Genomic DNA, 16,073 nt, shown 5'->3' with positions numbered 1-16,073 from the left:
CTGTGCTTCCCACAGTCCAGCTGTGTGGCCGGAGGGAAACCCCTTCTAGCCGCAGCAAGGAGGACTGTAGCTGGGAAGCATGTCAGCGGCGTGAGCTCCTAATACGAAAAAGACGTTGAAGGTCGGAATGATCATCATCTTCCAGACACTCCAGTAACGAAGACAATATCGCCGTATTTTCTCGAAAATAGTGAGAGAGAAAATAAAGATATGATGTCAACGTATCTTCCCGTTCTTTTTTTCCCCAACTTTCTTCTACTAACAACCTCGTCAAGTGGGGATCTACCGAAGGCACTTTCTTGTGGTGAAAGTGAAGAAGGAGGCGAGTATGACCACACACCTGCTTATGAAGGTAAGCGGATGGGGGTGTGGCCAGACGAATGTTGGGATGTAAAGGTACATGGTGGAAGTTTTTATTCAGTGCTCATGCACGAAGTGAAGTACAGTGCAGTATAATGCTGAGCGAGATCCATAACGAAATAGAACCTTCTGTAGTGTGGCAGTGAAAGGGTTAAAACTACACCCCTTGATACAAAGTGGTCTCTACAGTGTTCAATGGGAATTCTTTACCCGGAAACATTACCAAGGTCAAACTAAACTCACTTGACCCCATAACAAAAAAGGCAATTCTGTCAGGCATTTTCTATACACAAAGAATTTTTGAAATTTATTTTTTAATTTCGCAGCAAATATATTTCAGCAAGGTGTGAAACAGGAATGTGAGTCGCAGGTTAGCAGAGGAAAGGAATGACTGCCGTAAAATACAGAGATGAACGACGGTTATCAAAAAAGTGTAGCCAACTGCACAGGATAAGAAATCTATACAAACATTTTTACATGAAAAACCACAGACGTTCGCTCTAGTATATTAATAAACAAGGAGACAGAACTGAGAAAATTCAAAAATACAGCCGTCTTCCAACCAATGAGTTATAAATACAGGACATCACCGATGTCAGCTGCTTCACACAAACAAACATGGGGGGCAACACACCCCCATTAGTTCATTTTTAACCCCCTCGCTCCCTCATTAACACATTGGGTGCCAACAACGAGATGTTGGCCGCCATGCGTTGGTTGCCAATGACGAGTTTTCTCGTTATTTAATCGTTATTTCTTTTGTTAGCGATATCCATGCATTTTTCATCCATCCAGCCTGACAGTATCATTGTGAATGGCTCTGAGCTCGAAAAGGGCAAATACCGCCCCCTATCGTCTCCCGGATGGTAATGCACATCATTGGATTGGAGTCGATGGGAAAATGCATCAGAAAGAAACTCCGCCCCAGGGTTTCCCCACCTCTGGAAAGCAGTGTCGTGTTACCAGAAACACAGCGAGGCTGGAAGCAGCTTGGATCATGCATTTCAGACTATAACGTTGGATCAATAAACGCGATCAATATTTGGAATGGCGATCAGGAATTGGATTCATATTTTTGCAGAACATCTGATCTGAGGTAAGGAATCTATTTTACCAGTTTTGGGTTAATCAGAGTTGTTTTTCACAGCGGTCACAACGTGTGTATGTGTGTGCGTAACGTTAGCGCTGACCAGGTCATGGATAATAGATTTTTCAGCTCGCTTCTCTAGCGTGCATAAGTACACATATACTATCGATAATCTAGCGTTTATTTGAAAACTATTCATAAATAGGCCGATGGTAATGAGGGTAATGTTACTGGGGTGGGAGTGGGGGGGGGGGGGGGGGGGTAATGTTACTGGGGTGAGATGGGGGGGGGGTAATGTTACTGGGGTGGGGGGGGGGGGTAATGTTACTGGTGGGGGGGGGGGTAATGTTACTGGGGTGGGAGTGGGGGGGGGTAATGTTACTGGGGTGGGGGGGGGGGGGGTAATGTTACTGGGGTGAGATGGGGGGGGGGTAATGTTACTGGGGGGGGTAATGTTACTGGGGTGGGGGGGGGGGTAATGTTACTGGTGGGGGGGGGGTAATGTTACTGGGGTGGGAGTGGGGGGGGGGGGTAATGTTACTGGGGTGGGAGTGGGGGGGGGTAATGTTACTGGGGTGAGATGGGGGGGGGGTAATGTTACTGGGGGGGGTAATGTTACTGGGGTGGGAGTGGGGGGGGGGGTAATGTTACTGGGGTGAGATGGGGGGGGGGGGGTAATGTTACTGGGGTGGGAGTGGGGTATTGTTACTGGGGTGAGATGGGGGGGGGGGTAATGTTACTGGGGTGGGAGTGGGGGGGGGTAATGTTACTGGAGTGGGGGGGGGGGGTAATGTTACCGGGTTGCTTTTACCACATTAATAAAAGAAAAACAAGATGAAAGTGCAGCTGCTGTGAGCAGCCAGCCGCGCCTGACGTTAGCCTCTTGTTGACCATTTAATATAATCCTTTTCAACCACAACTCCTATTCCCTAGGTTTCAAATGGCTTGGACAGCATTATACCACATCATAGTAAATGTTTTCCTTTTTTAAAAAGAAATATAAATATCTCTTGCGTAAAAAAATATCACAGGCAATTTGAGTTTTTCTTCTAATAGACTAATAATACAAATAGGAGAAGAGGAAAAAAATCTAAAAATGTAGAGACCGGTCTCCAAAAAAAAGACGGGAATAAAGAAAAACTGGTGTCAGAATATGAGGAGGATCGTAGTGAAGGGCGGAGCTTTGGATGTGTGCTGTTTAACTGGACCGGAGGGCTGTCCGTCAGTCAGTGGGCGGGACCTAGTGTGCTGGAGCAGAGGTTAACTGGACCAGAGGGCAGTCAGTCAAGTGGGGGGGCGGGACCTAGTGCTGGAGCAGAGGTTAACTGGACCGGAGGGCAGTCAGTCAGTCAGTCAGTCAGTCAGTGGGTGGGACCTAGTGTGCTGGAGCAGAGGTTAACTGGACCGGAGGGCTGTCAGTCAGTCGGTGGGCGGGACCTAGTGTGCTGGAGCAGAGGGTAACTGGACCAGAGGTCTGTCAGTCAGTTAGTGGGCGGGACCTAGTGTGCTGGAGCAGAGGTTAACTGGACCAGAGGGCAGTCAGTCAAGTGGGGGGGCGGGACCTAGTGCTGGAGCAGAGGTTAACTGGACCAGAGGGCAGTCAGTCAAGTGGGGGGGCGGGACCTAGTGCTGGAGCAGAGGTTAACTGGACCAGAGGGCAGTCAGTCAAGTGGGGGGGCGGGACCTAGTGTGCTGGAGCAGAGGTTAACTGGACCAGAGGGCAGTCAGTCAAGTGGGGGGGCGGGACCTAGTGCTGGAGCAGAGGTTAACTGGACCAGAGGGCAGTCAGTCAAGTGGGGGGGCGGGACCTAGTGCTGGAGCAGAGGGTAACTGGACCAGAGGGCAGTCAGTCAAGTGGGGGGGCGGGACCTAGTGTGCTGGAGCAGAGGTTAACTGGACCAGAGGGCAGTCAGTCAAGTGGGGGGGCGGGACCTAGTGCTGGAGCAGAGGGTAACTGGACCGGAGGGCAGTCAGTCAAGTGGGGGGGCGGGACCTAGTGCTGGAGCAGAGGTTAACTGGACCGGAGGGCAGTCAGTCAAGTGGGGGGGCGGGACCTAGTGTGCTGGAGCAGAGGTTAACTGGACCAGAGGGCAGTCAGTCAAGTGGGGGGGCGGGACCTAGTGTGCTGGAGCAGAGGTTAACTGGACCAGAGGGCAGTCAGTCAGTCAGTGGGGCGGGACCTAGTGCTGGAGCAGAGGTTAACTGGACCGGAGGGCAGTCAGTCAAGTGGGGGGGGGCGGGACCTAGTGCTGGAGCAGAGGTTAACTGGACCAGAGGGCAGTCAGTCAAGTGGGGGGGCGGGACCTAGTGCTGGAGCAGAGGTTAACTGGACCAGAGGGGCAGTCAGTCAAGTGGGGGGGCGGGACCTAGTGCTGGAGCAGAGGTTAACTGGACCGGAGGGCTGTCAGTCAAGTGGGGGGGCGGGACCTAGTGCTGGAGCAGAGGGTAACTGGACCGGAGGGCTGTCAGTCAAGTGGGGGGGCGGGACCTAGTGCTGGAGCAGAGGTTAACTGGACCGGAGGGCAGTCAGTCAAGTGGGGGGGCGGGACCTAGTGCTGGAGCAGAGGTTAACTGGACCGGAGGGCTGTCAGTCAGTCAGTGGGCGGGACCTAGTGTGCTGGAGCAGAGGGTAACTGGACCGGAGGGCTGTCAGTCAAGTGGGGGGGCGGGACCTAGTGCTGGAGCAGAGGTTAACTGGACCGGAGGGCAGTCAGTCAAGTGGGGGGGCGTGACCTAGTGTGCTGGAGCAGAGGGTAACTGGACCAGAGGGCAGTCAGTCAAGTGGGGGGGGCGGGACCTAGTGCTGGAGCAGAGGTTAACTGGACCAGAGGGCAGTCAGTCAAGTGGGGGGGCGGGACCTAGTGCTGGAGCAGAGGGTAACTGGACCAGAGGGCAGTCAGTCAAGTGGGGGGGCGGGACCTAGTGCTGGAGCAGAGGGTAACTGGACCAGAGGGCAGTCAGTCAAGTGGGGGGGGCGGGACCTAGTGTGCTGGAGCAGAGGTTAACTGGACCGGAGGGCAGTCAGTCAGTCAGTGGGCGGGACCTAGTGCTGGAGCAGAGGTTAACTGGACCAGAGGGCTGTCAGTCAAGTGGGGGGGCGGGACCTAGTGTGCTGGAGCAGAGGTTAACTGGACCGGAGGGCAGTCAGTCAAGTGGGGGGGCGGGACCTAGTGTGCTGGAGCAGAGGTTAACTGGACCGGAGGGCAGTCAGTCAAGTGGGGGGGCGGGACCTAGTGCTGGAGCAGAGGTTAACTGGACCGGAGGGCAGTCAGTCAAGTGGGGGGGCGGGACCTAGTGCTGGAGCAGAGGGTAACTGGACCGGAGGGCAGTCAGTCAAGTGGGGGGGCGGGACCTAGTGTGCTGGAGCAGAGGGTAACTGGACCAGAGGGCTGTCAGTCAGTCAGTGGACGGGACCTAGTGCTGGAGCAGAGGTTAACTGGACCAGAGGGCTGTCAGTCAAGTGGGGGGGCGGGACCTAGTGTGCTGGAGCAGAGGGTAACTGGACCAGAGGGCTGTCAGTCAGTCAGTGGGCGGGACCTAGTGCTGGAGCAGAGGGTAACTGGACCAGAGGGCAGTCAGTCAAGTGGGGGGGCGGGACCTAGTGCTGGAGCAGAGGTTAACTGGACCGGAGGGCTGTCAGTCAGTCAGTGGGCGGGACCTAGTGTGCTGGAGCAGAGGGTAACTGGACCAGAGGGCTGTCAGTCAGTCAGTGGGGCGGGACCTAGTGCTGGAGCAGAGGGTAACTGGGCCAGAGGGCTGTCAGTCAGTCAGTGGGGCGGGACCTAGTGCTGGAGCAGAGGGTAACTGGACCAGAGGGCAGTCAGTCAAGTGGGGGGGCGGGACCTAGTGCTGGAGCAGAGGTTAACTGGACCAGAGGGCAGTCAGTCAAGTGGGGGGGCGGGACCTAGTTCTGGAGCAGAGGGTAACTGGACCAGAGGGCAGTCAGTCAAGTGGGGGGGGCGGGACCTAGTGCTGGAGCAGAGGTTAACTGGACCGGAGGGCTGTCAGTCAAGTGGGGGGGCGGGACCTAGTGTGCTGGAGCAGAGGGTAACTGGACCAGAGGGCTGTCAGTCAAGTGGGGGGGCGGGACCTAGTGTGCTGGAGCAGAGGGTAACTGGACCAGAGGGCTGTCAGTCAGTCAGTGGGCGGGACCTAGTGCTGGAGCAGAGGTTAACTGGACCAGAGGGCTGTCAGTCAAGTGGGGGGGCGTGACCTAGTGTGCTGGAGCAGAGGTTAACTGGACCGGAGGGCAGTCAGTCAAGTGGGGGGGCGGGACCTAGTGTGCTGGAGCAGCGGTTAACTGGACCGGAGGGCAGTCAGTCAAGTGGGGGGGCGGGACCTAGTGCTGGAGCAGAGGGTAACTGGAACGGAGGGCAGTCAGTCAAGTGGGGGGGCGGGACCTAGTGTGCTGGAGCAGAGGGTAACTGGACCAGAGGGCTGTCAGTCAGTCAGTGGGCGGGACCTAGTGCTGGAGCAGAGGTTAACTGGACCAGAGGGCTGTCAGTCAAGTGGGGGGGCGGGACCTAGTGTGCTGGAGCAGAGGGTAACTGGACCAGAGGGCTGTCAGTCAGTCAGTGGGCGGGACCTAGTGTGCTGGAGCAGAGGGTAACTGGACCGGAGGGCTGTCAGTCAAGTGGGGGGGCGGGACCTAGTGCTGGAGCAGAGGTTAACTGGACCGGAGGGCAGTCAGTCAAGTGGGGGGGCGTGACCTAGTGTGCTGGAGCAGAGGTTAACTGGACCAGAGGGCAGTCAGTCAAGTGGGGGGGCGGGACCTAGTGCTGGAGCAGAGGTTAACTGGACCAGAGGGCAGTCAGTCAAGTGGGGGGGCGGGACCTAGTGCTGGAGCAGAGGTTAACTGGACCAGAGGCCAGTCAGTCAAGTGGGGGGGCGGGACCTAGTGCTGGAGCAGAGGGTAACTGGACCGGAGGGCAGTCAGTCAAGTGGGGGGGCGGGACCTAGTGCTGGAGCAGAGGGTAACTGGACCTGAGGGCAGTCAGTCAAGTGGGGGGGCGGGACCTAGTGCTGGAGCAGAGGTTAACTGGACCAGAGGGCAGTCAGTCAAGTGGGGGGGCGGGACCTAGTGTGCTGGAGCAGAGGGTAACTGGACCAGAGGGCTGTCAGTCAGTCAGTGGGCGGGACCTAGTGCTGGTGCAGAGGTTAACTGGACCAGAGGGCTGTCAGTCAAGTGGGGGGGCGGGACCTAGTGTGCTGGAGCAGAGGGTAACTGGACCAGAGGGCTGTCAGTCAGTCAGTGGGCGGGACCTAGTGCTGGAGCAGAGGGTAACTGGACCAGAGGGCAGTCAGTCAAGTGGGGGGGCGGGACCTAGTGCTGGAGCAGAGGTTAACTGGACCAGAGGGCAGTCAGTCAAGTGGGGGGGCGGGACCTAGTGCTGGAGCAGAGGTTAACTGGACCAGAGGCCAGTCAGTCAAGTGGGGGGGCGGGACCTAGTGCTGGAACAGAGGGTAACTGGACCAGAGGGCAGTCAGTCAAGTGGGGGGGCGGGACCTAGTGCTGGAGCAGAGGGTAACTGGACCAGAGGGCAGTCAGTCAAGTGGGGGGGCGGGACCTAGTGTGCTGGAGCAGAGGGTAACTGGACCAGAGGGCTGTCAGTCAGTCAGTGGGCGGGACCTAGTGCTGGAGCAGAGGTTAACTGGACCAGAGGGCTGTCAGTCAAGTGGGGGGGCGGGACCTAGTGTGCTGGAGGAGAGGGTAACTGGACCAGAGGGCTGTCAGTCAGTCAGTGGGCGGGACCTAGTGCTGGAGCAGAGGGTAACTGGACCGGAGGGCAGTCAGTCAAGTGGGGGGGCGGGACCTAGTGCTGGAGCAGAGGGTAACTGGACCAGAGGGCTGTCAGTCAAGTGGGGGGGCGGGACCTAGTGCTGGAGCAGAGGGTAACTGGACCAGATGGCTGTCAGTCAAGTGGGGGGGCGGGACCTAGTGCTGGAGCAGAGGGTAACTGGACCAGAGGGCTGTCAGTCAAGTGGGGGGGCGGGACCTAGTGCTGGAGCAGAGGGTAACTGGACCAGAGGGCTGTCAGTCAGTCAGTGGGCGGGACCTAGTGCTGGAGCAGAGGTTAACTGGACCAGAGGGCTGTCAGTCAGTCAGTGGGCGGGACCTAGTGCTGGAGCAGAGGGTAACTGGACCAGAGGGCAGTCAGTCAAGTGGGGGGGCGGGACCTAGTGCTGGAGCAGAGGGTAACTGGACCAGAGGGCAGTCAGTCAAGTGGGGGGGCGGGACCTAGTGCTGGAGCAGAGGTTAACTGGACCGGAGGGCAGTCAGTCAAGTGGGGGGGCGGGACCTAGTGCTGGAGCAGAGGGTAACTGGACCAGAGGGCTGTCAGTCAGTCAGTGGGCGGGACCTAGTGCTGGAGCAGAGGGTAACTGGACCAGAGGGCAGTCAGTCAAGTGGGGGGGCGGGACCTAGTGCTGGAGCAGAGGTTAACTGGACCAGAGGGCTGTCAGTCAAGTGGGGGGGCGGGACCTAGTGCTGGAGCAGAGGGTAACTGGACCGGAGGGCAGTCAGTCAAGTGGGGGGGCGGGACCTAGTGCTGGAGCAGAGGTTAACTGGACCAGAGGGCAGTCAGTCAAGTGGGGGGGGCGGGACCTAGTGCTGGAGCAGAGGGTAATTGGACCAGAGGGCAGTCAGTCAAGTGGGGGGGCGGGACCTAGTGTGCTGGAGCAGAGGGTAACTGGACCAGAGGGCTGTCAGTCAGTCAGTGGGCGGGCCCTAGTGCTGGAGCAGAGGGTAACTGGACCAGAGGGCAGTCAGTCAAGTGGGGGGGCGGGACCTAGTGCTGGAGCAGAGGTTAACTGGACCGGAGGGCTGTCAGTCAGTCAGTGGGCGGGACCTAGTGCTGGAGCAGAGGGTAACTGGACCGGAGGGCTGTCAGTCAAGTGGGGGGGCGGGACCTAGTGTGCTGGAGCAGAGGTTAACTGGACCAGAGGGCAGTCAGTCAAGTGGGGGGGCGGGACCTAGTGCTGGAGCAGAGGGTAACTGGACCAGAGGGCAGTCAGTCAAGTGGGGGGGCGGGACCTAGTGCTGGAGCAGAGGTTAACTGGACCGGAGGGCAGTCAGTCAAGTGGGGGGGCGGGACCTAGTGCTGGAGCAGAGGGTAACTGGACCAGAGGGCTGTCAGTCAAGTGGGGGGGCGGGACCTAGTGCTGGAGCAGAGGGTAACTGGACCAGATGGCTGTCAGTCAAGTGGGGGGGCGGGACCTAGTGCTGGAGCAGAGGGTAACTGGACCAGAGGGCTGTCAGTCAAGTGGGGGGGCGGGACCTAGTGCTGGAGCAGAGGGTAACTGGACCGGAGGGCAGTCAGTCAGTCAGTGGGCGGGACCTAGTGCTGGAGCAGAGGTTAACTGGACCAGAGGGCTGTCAGTCAGTCAGTGGGCGGGACCTAGTGCTGGAGCAGAGGGTAACTGGACCAGAGGGCAGTCAGTCAAGTGGGGGGGCGGGACCTAGTGCTGGAGCAGAGGGTAACTGGACCGGAGGGCTGTCAGTCAGTCAGTGGGCGGGACCTAGTGCTGGAGCAGAGGGTAACTGGACCAGAGGGCAGTCAGTCAAGTGGGGGGGCGGGACCTAGTGCTGGAGCAGAGGTTAACTGGACCGGAGGGCAGTCAGTCAAGTGGGGGGGCGGGACCTAGTGCTGGAGCAGAGGGTAACTGGACCAGAGGGCTGTCAGTCAGTCAGTGGGCGGGACCTAGTGCTGGAGCAGAGGGTAACTGGACCAGAGGGCAGTCAGTCAAGTGGGGGGGCGGGACCTAGTGCTGGAGCAGAGGTTAACTGGACCAGAGGGCTGTCAGTCAAGTGGGGGGGCGGGACCTAGTGCTGGAGCAGAGGGTAACTGGACCGGAGGGCAGTCAGTCAAGTGGGGGGGGGGGACCTAGTGCTGGAGCAGAGGTTAACTGGACCGGAGGGCAGTCAGTCAAGTGGGGGGGGCGGGACCTAGTGCTGGAGCAGAGGGTAACTGGACCAGAGGGCAGTCAGTCAAGTGGGGGGGCGGGACCTAGTGTGCTGGAGCAGAGGGTAACTGGACCAGAGGGCTGTCAGTCAGTCAGTGGGCGGGACCTAGTGCTGGAGCAGAGGTTAACTGGACCAGAGGGCTGTCAGTCAAGTGGGGGGGCGGGACCTAGTGCTGGAGCAGAGGGTAACTGGACCAGAGGGCAGTCAGTCAAGTGGGGGGGCGGGACCTAGTGCTGGAGCAGAGGTTAACTGGACCGGAGGGCAGTCAGTCAAGTGGGGGGGGGGGACCTAGTGCTGGAGCAGAGGTTAACTGGACCAGAGGGCAGTCAGTCAAGTGGGGGGGCGGGACCTAGTGTGCTGGAGCAGAGGGTAACTGGACCGGAGGGCAGTCAGTCAAGTGGGGGGGCGGGACCTAGTGTGCTGGAGCAGAGGGTAACTGGACCGGAGGGCTGTCAGTCAAGTGGGGGGGCGTGACCTAGTGTGCTGGAGCAGAGGTTAACTGGACCGGAGGGCAGTCAGTCAAGTGGGGGGGCGGGACCTAGTGTGCTGGAGCAGAGGTTAACTGGACCGGAGGGCAGTCAGTCAAGTGGGGGGGCGGGACCTAGTGCTGGAGCAGAGGGTAACTGGAACGGAGGGCAGTCAGTCAAGTGGGGGGGCGGGACCTAGTGCTGGAGCAGAGGTTAACTGGACCAGAGGGCAGTCAGTCAAGTGGGGGGGCGGGACCTAGTGCTGGAGCAGAGGGTAACTGGACCAGAGGGCAGTCAGTCAAGTGGGGGGGCGGGACCTAGTGCTGGAGCAGAGGGTAACTGGACCAGAGGGCAGTCAGTCAAGTGGGAGGGCGGGACCTAGTGTGCTGGAGCAGAGGGTAACTGGACCGGAGGGCTGTCAGTCAAGTGGGGGGGCGGGACCTAGTGCTGGAGCAGAGGTTAACTGGACCAGAGGGCTGTCAGTCAGTCAAGTGGGGGGGGCGGGACCTAGTGCTGGAGCAGAGGGTAACTGGACCAGAGGGCTGTCAGTCAAGTGGGGGGGCGGGACCTAGTGCTGGAGCAGAGGTTAACTGGACCAGAGGGCAGTCAGTCAGTCAGTGGGGGGGCGGGACCTAGTGCTGGAGCAGAGGTTAACTGGACCGGAGGGCAGTCAGTCAAGTGGGGGGGGGGGGGCGGGACCTAGTGTGCTGGAGCAGAGGTTAACTGGACCGGAGGGCAGTCAGTCAAGTGGGGGGGCGGGACCTAGTGCTGGAGCAGAGGGTAACTGGACCAGAGGGCTGTCAGTCAGTCAGTGGGCGGGACCTAGTGCTGGAGCAGAGGGTAACTGGACCAGAGGGCAGTCAGTCAAGTGGGGGGGCGGGACCTAGTGCTGGAGCAGAGGTTAACTGGACCAGAGGGCTGTCAGTCAAGTGGGGGGGCGGGACCTAGTGCTGGAGCAGAGGGTAACTGGACCAGAGGGCTGTCAGTCAAGTGGGGGGGCGGGACCTAGTGCTGGAGCAGAGGTTAACTGGACCGGAGGGCAGTCAGTCAGTCAGTGGGCGGGACCTAGTGCTGGAGCAGAGGTTAACTGGACCAGAGGGCTGTCAGTCAGTCAGTGGGCGGGACCTAGTGCTGGAGCAGAGGGTAACTGGACCAGAGGGCAGTCAGTCAAGTGGGGGGGCGGGACCTAGTGCTGGAGCAGAGGGTAACTGGACCGGAGGGCTGTCAGTCAGTCAGTGGGCGGGACCTAGTGCTGGAGCAGAGGGTAACTGGACCAGAGGGCAGTCAGTCAAGTGGGGGGGCGGGACCTAGTGCTGGAGCAGAGGGTAACTGGACCAGAGGGCAGTCAGTCAAGTGGGGGGGCGGGACCTAGTGCTGGAGCAGAGGTTAACTGGACCGGAGGGCAGTCAGTCAAGTGGGGGGGCGGGACCTAGTGTGCTGGAGCAGAGGGTAACTGGACCGGAGGGCAGTCAGTCAAGTGGGGGGGACCTAGTGCTGGAGCAGAGGGTAACTGGACCAGAGGGCTGTCAGTCAGTCAGTGGGCGGGACCTAGTGCTGGAGCAGAGGGTAACTGGACCAGAGGGCAGTCAGTCAAGTGGGGGGGCGGGACCTAGTGCTGGAGCAGAGGTTAACTGGACCAGAGGGCTGTCAGTCAAGTGGGGGGGCGGGACCTAGTGCTGGAGCAGAGGGTAACTGGACCAGAGGGCAGTCAGTCAAGTGGGGGGGGCGGGACCTAGTGCTGGAGCAGAGGGTAATTGGACCAGAGGGCAGTCAGTCAAGTGGGGGGGCGGGACCTAGTGTGCTGGAGCAGAGGGTAACTGGACCAGAGGGCTGTCAGTCAGTCAGTGGGCGGGCCCTAGTGCTGGAGCAGAGGGTAACTGGACCAGAGGGCAGTCAGTCAAGTGGGGGGGCGGGACCTAGTGCTGGAGCAGAGGTTAACTGGACCGGAGGGCTGTCAGTCAGTCAGTGGGCGGGACCTAGTGTGCTGGAGCAGAGGGTAACTGGACCGGAGGGCTGTCAGTCAAGTGGGGGGGCGGGACCTAGTGTGCTGGAGCAGAGGTTAACTGGACCGGAGGGCAGTCAGTCAAGTGGGGGGGCGGGACCTAGTGCTGGAGCAGAGGGTAACTGGACCGGAGGGCAGTCAGTCAAGTGGGGGGGCGGGACCTAGTGCTGGAGCAGAGGGTAACTGGACCAGAGGGCAGTCAGTCAAGTGGGGGGGGCGGGACCTAGTGCTGGAGCAGAGGGTAACTGGACCAGAGGGCTGTCAGTCAAGTGGGGGGGCGGGACCTAGTGCTGGAGCAGAGGGTAACTGGACCAGATGGCTGTCAGTCAAGTGGGGGGGCGGGACCTAGTGCTGGAGCAGAGGGTAACTGGACCAGAGGGCTGTCAGTCAAGTGGGGGGGCGGGACCTAGTGCTGGAGCAGAGGGTAACTGGACCGGAGGGCAGTCAGTCAGTCAGTGGGCGGGACCTAGTGCTGGAGCAGAGGTTAACTGGACCAGAGGGCTGTCAGTCAGTCAGTGGGCGGGACCTAGTGCTGGAGCAGAGGGTAACTGGACCAGAGGGCAGTCAGTCAAGTGGGGGGGCGGGACCTAGTGCTGGAGCAGAGGGTAACTGGACCAGAGGGCAGTCAGTCAAGTGGGGGGGCGGGACCTAGTGCTGGAGCAGAGGTTAACTGGACCGGAGGGCAGTCAGTCAAGTGGGGGGGCGGGACCTAGTGCTGGAGCAGAGGGTAACTGGACCAGAGGGCTGTCAGTCAGTCAGTGGGCGGGACCTAGTGCTGGAGCAGAGGGTAACTGGACCGGAGGGCTGTCAGTCAGTCAGTGGGCGGGACCTAGTGCTGGAGCAGAGGTTAACTGGACCAGAGGGCAGTCAGTCAAGTGGGGGGGCGGGACCTAGTGCTGGAGCAGAGGGTAACTGGACCAGAGGGCAGTCAGTCAAGTGGGGGGGCGGGACCTAGTGCTGGAGCAGAGGTTAACTGGACCAGAGGGCTGTCAGTCAAGTGGGGGGGCGGGACCTAGTGCTGGAGCAGAGGGTAACTGGACCGGAGGGCAGTCAGTCAAGTGGGGGGGCGGGACCTAGTGCTGGAGCAGAGGTTAACTGGACCAGAGGGCAGTCAGTCAAGTGGGGGGGGCGGGACCTAGTGCTGGAGCAGAGGGTAACTGGACCAGAGGGCAGTCAGTCAAGTGGGGGGGCGGGACCTAGTGTGCTGGAGCAGAGGGTAACTGGACCAGAGGGCTGTCAGTCAGTCAGTGGGCGGGACCTAGTGCTGGAGCAGAGGGTAACTGGACCAGAGGGCAGTCAGTCAAGTGGGGGGGCGGGACCTAGTGCTGGAGCAGAGGTTAACTGGACCGGAGGGCAGTCAGTCAAGTGGGGGGGCGTGACCTAGTGTGCTGGAGCAGAGGTTAACTGGACCGGAGGGCAGTCAGTCAAGTGGGGGGGCGGGACCTAGTGTGCTGGAGCAGAGGTTAACTGGACCGGAGGGCAGTCAGTCAAGTGGGGGGGCGGGACCTAGTGCTGGAGCAGAGGGTAACTGGAACGGAGGGCAGTCAGTCAAGTGGGGGGGCGGGACCTAGTGAGTCAAGTGGGGGGGGCGGGACCTAGTGCTGGAGCAGAGGGTAACTGGAACGGAGGGCAGTCAGTCAAGTGGGGGGGCGGGACCTAGTGTGCTGGAGCAGAGGGTAACTGGACCAGAGGGCTGTCAGTCAGTCAGTGGGCGGGACCTAGTGCTGGAGCAGAGGTTAACTGGACCAGAGGGCTGTCAGTCAAGTGGGGGGGCGGGACCTAGTGTGCTGGAGCAGAGGGTAACTGGACCAGAGGGCAGTCAGTCAAGTGGGGGGGCGGGACCTAGTGCTGGAGCAGAGGGTAACTGGACCGGAGGGCAGTCAGTCAAGTGGGGGGGCGGGACCTAGTGCTGGAGCAGAGGTTAACTGGACCAGAGGGCTGTCAGTCAAGTGGGGGGGCGGGACCTAGTGCTGGAGCAGAGGGTAACTGGACCGGAGGGCAGTCAGTCAAGTGGGGGGGCGGGACCTAGTGCTGGAGCAGAGGGTAACTGGACCAGAGGGCAGTCAGTCAAGTGGGGGGGCGGGACCTAGTGCTGGAGCAGAGGGTAACTGGACCAGAGGGCAGTCAGTCAAGTGGGAGGGCGGGACCTAGTGTGCTGGAGCAGAGGGTAACTGGACCGGAGGGCTGTCAGTCAAGTGGGGGGGCGGGACCTAGTGCTGGAGCAGAGGTTAACTGGACCAGAGGGCTGTCAGTCAGTCAAGTGGGGGGGGCGGGACCTAGTGCTGGAGCAGAGGGTAACTGGACCAGAGGGCTGTCAGTCAAGTGGGGGGGCAGGACCTAGTGCTGGAGCAGAGGTTAACTGGACCGGAGGGCAGTCAGTCAAGTGGGGGGGCGGGACCTAGTGCTGGAGCAGAGGGTAACTGGACCAGAGGGCAGTCAGTCAAGTGGGGGGGCGGGACCTAGTGCTGGAGCAGAGGGTAACTGGACCGGAGGGCAGTCAGTCAAGTGGGGGGGGGGGGCGGGACCTAGTGTGCTGGAGCAGAGGGTAACTGGACCAGAGGGCAGTCAGTCAAGTGGGGGGGCGGGACCTAGTGCTGGAGCAGAGGGTAACTGGACCGGAGGGCAGTCAGTCAAGTGGGGGGGGCGGGACCTAGTGCTGGAGCAGAGGTTAACTGGACCAGAGGGCTGTCAGTCAAGTGGGGGGGCGGGACCTAGTGCTGGAGCAGAGGGTAACTGGACCAGAGGGCAGTCAGTCAAGTGGGGGGGCGGGACCTAGTGCTGGAGCAGAGGTTAACTGGACCAGAGGGCTGTCAGTCAAGTGGGGGGGCGGGACCTAGTGTGCTGGAGCAGAGGGTAACTGGACCAGAGGGCAGTCAGTCAAGTGGGGGGGGCGGGACCTAGTGTGCTGGAGCAGAGGTTAACTGGACCAGAGGGCTGTCAGTCAGTCAGTGGGCGGGACCTAGTGCTGGAGCAGAGGGTAACTGGACCAGAGGGCAGTCAGTCAAGTGGGGGGGCGGGACCTAGTGCTGGAGCAGAGGTTAACTGGACCGGAGGGCTGTCAGTCAGTCAGTGGGCGGGACCTAGTGTGCTGGAGCAGAGGGTAACTGGACCGGAGGGCTGTCAGTCAAGTGGGGGGGCGGGACCTAGTGTGCTGGAGCAGAGGTTAACTGGACCAGAGGGCAGTCAGTCAAGTGGGGGGGCGGGACCTAGTGCTGGAGCAGAGGTTAACTGGACCGGAGGGCAGTCAGTCAAGTGGGGGGGCGGGACCTAGTTCTGGAGCAGAGGGTAACTGGACCAGAGGGCAGTCAGTCAAGTGGGGGGGCGGGACCTAGTGCTGGAGCAGAGGGTAACTGGACCAGAGGGCAGTCAGTCAAGTGGGGGGGCGGGACCTAGTGTGCTGGAGCAGAGGGTAACTGGACCAGAGGGCTGTCAGTCAAGTGGGGGGGGCGGGACCTAGTGCTGGAGCAGAGGGTAACTGGACCAGAGGGCAGTCAGTCAAGTGGGGGGGCGGGACCTAGTGCTGGAGCAGAGGGTAACTGGACCAGAGGGCTGTCAGTCAAGTGGGGGGGCGGGACCTAGTGCTGGAGCAGAGGGTAACTGGACCGGAGGGCAGTCAGTCAGTCAGTGGGCGGGACCTAGTGCTGGAGCAGAGGGTAACTGGACCAGAGGGCAGTCAGTCAAGTGGGGGGGCGGGACCTAGTGCTGGAGCAGAGGGTAACTGGACCAGAGGGCTGTCAGTCAGTCAGTGGGCGGGACCTAGTGCTGGAGCAGAGGTTAACTGGACCAGAGGGCAGTCAGTCAAGTGGGGGGGCGGGACCTAGTGCTGGAGCAGAGGGTAACTGGACCAGAGGGCAGTCAGTCAAGTGGGGGGGCGGGACCTAGTGCTGGAGCAGAGGTTAACTGGACCAGAGGGCTGTCAGTCAAGTGGGGGGGCGGGACCTAGTGCTGGAGCAGAGGGTAACTGGACCGGAGGGCAGTCAGTCAAGTGGGGGGGCGGGACCTAGTGCTGGAGCAGAGGTTAACTGGACCAGAGGGCAGTCAGTCAAGTGGGGGGGGCGGGACCTAGTGCTGGAGCAGAGGGTAACTGGACCAGAGGGCAGTCAGTCAAGTGGGGGGGCGGGACCTAGTGCTGGAGCAGAGGTTAACTGGACCGGAGGGCAGTCAGTCAAGTGGGGGGGCGGGACCTAGTGCTGG

The sequence above is a fragment of the Notolepis coatsorum genome (genome assembly GCF_963971535.1).
Source record: "Notolepis coatsorum genome assembly, chromosome: 7".
Taxonomy (NCBI): domain Eukaryota; kingdom Metazoa; phylum Chordata; class Actinopteri; order Aulopiformes; family Paralepididae; genus Notolepis; species Notolepis coatsorum.
The sequence above is the reverse complement of the archived record's forward strand: the minus strand, read 5'-3'. Positions refer to the sequence as shown.